The sequence below is a fragment of the Sinocyclocheilus anshuiensis genome, unplaced genomic scaffold, assembly GCF_001515605.1.
Source record: "Sinocyclocheilus anshuiensis isolate Anshui unplaced genomic scaffold, SAMN03320099.WGS_v1.1 scaffold15, whole genome shotgun sequence".
In the NCBI taxonomy this organism is placed as follows: domain Eukaryota; kingdom Metazoa; phylum Chordata; class Actinopteri; order Cypriniformes; family Cyprinidae; genus Sinocyclocheilus; species Sinocyclocheilus anshuiensis.
Window position 1 is genome coordinate 65565 of NW_015552526.1, and position 340 is coordinate 65904.

Genomic DNA, 340 nt, shown 5'->3' on the forward strand with positions numbered 1-340 from the left:
CTGTGAGTGAAAATATATCTGTGCTAATCATATACTCAGCCTCCAACTCACACACTGGTGAGTAAAATCTAAGAATTTATTAGCCATTGGCTAATATTAGACATCATTTAGTCGCCCAGAGTGAAGATTTAGTCGCATATGCGAGTGATTTACTTGCAATATAGAGAGTTGACAGTCTATGAGCACGAAGCGCTTACAATGTGCGCACATTGCAAGTGCTTCTTGTTAAAAACTGCAAAGCACAAAGGGAAGAGAAATTGATACGTTATATCTGTGCAACAGTTATTGAGCCTTTCTTTTAACAGTTTTAAATTTCAGTTACTGTGTACTGTGAAAACAA

General features: G+C 36.8%; 1 protein-coding gene across 1 annotated transcript in view; it reads left to right on the forward strand.

Annotated features, from left to right (window-relative positions):
- LOC107663562 (bromodomain-containing protein 1-like) overlaps positions 1-340 on the forward strand; it is a 102618-nt gene that overhangs the window by 27675 nt on the left and 74603 nt on the right. The window lies entirely within an intron of this gene.